This window comes from Scylla paramamosain, chromosome 15, assembly GCF_035594125.1.
Source record: "Scylla paramamosain isolate STU-SP2022 chromosome 15, ASM3559412v1, whole genome shotgun sequence".
NCBI classification, from domain to species: domain Eukaryota; kingdom Metazoa; phylum Arthropoda; class Malacostraca; order Decapoda; family Portunidae; genus Scylla; species Scylla paramamosain.
In genome coordinates, this window is record NC_087165.1 from 20409889 (window position 1) to 20411011 (window position 1123).

The window sequence follows — 1123 nt, forward strand, 5'->3', positions numbered from 1 at the left end:
GGAAACGAAATTATCTGGTTGCCTGTTTCTCTCTCTCTCTCTCTCTCTCTCTCTCTCTCTCTCTCTCTCTCTCTCTCTCTCTCTCTCTCTCTCTCTCTCTCTCTCTCTCTCTCTCTCTCTCTCTCACACACACACACACACACACACACACACACACACACACACACACACACACACACACACACACACACACACACACACACACACACACAGGTCTCGTGTTTGATCTTGCGTCGCAATTATTCTCGACAGACTCACAAAAGGAAGGCATTGGAAGAGCCGGTACAGGTTGTCTGCTCCACCTGACTTCCGCGCTGCACATGAACTAAACTCCCTTGCGCGCGTACACACACACACACACACACACACTACAGAGATAAAAGGACAGTGTAATGTGGACTTAAGGGGCATAATGGAGCTTACCAGAGAAAGGGATGAATGATTGAGAATACTGGTTAACTTTTGCATTAGAGAGGTGGACAGAATAGGGGTGAGAGAAAGAAGAAAGTCTTGTGCAGCGAGGCCGCGGGAAGAGGGGAGGCATGCAGTTAGCAAGATCAGAAGAGCAGTTAGCATGAAAATAGCGGTAGAAGACAGTTAGAGATGCAACATTGCAGCAATGAGAGAGAGGCTGAAGACAGTCAGTTAGAGGAGAGGAGTTGATGAGACGAAAAGCTTTTGATTCCACCCTGTCTAGAAGAGCGGTATGAGTGGAACCCCCCAGACATGTGAAGCATACTCCATACATGGACAGATAAGGCCCTTGTACAGAGTTAGCATCTGGGGGTATGAGAAAAACTGGCGGAGACGTCTCAGAACACCTAACTTCATAGAAGCTGTTTTAGCTAGAAAAGAGATGTGAAGTTTCCAGTTCAGATTATAAGTAAAGGACAGACCGAGGATGTTCAGTGTAGAAGAGGGGGACAGTTGAGTGTCATTGAAGAAGAGGGGATAGTTGTCTGGAAGGTTGTGTCGAGTTGTCTTACTTGTCGGTGTTTATCAAGATTGTGAGAAGTTTCATATTGCAGTGAAAGAGTTCATTAGTAAGGTGGACATTATAGGAGTGAAAATGAGTAAAAAGTTTCGTATAATAGCTTTCTGACATGCTATCTGGAAAGTTATG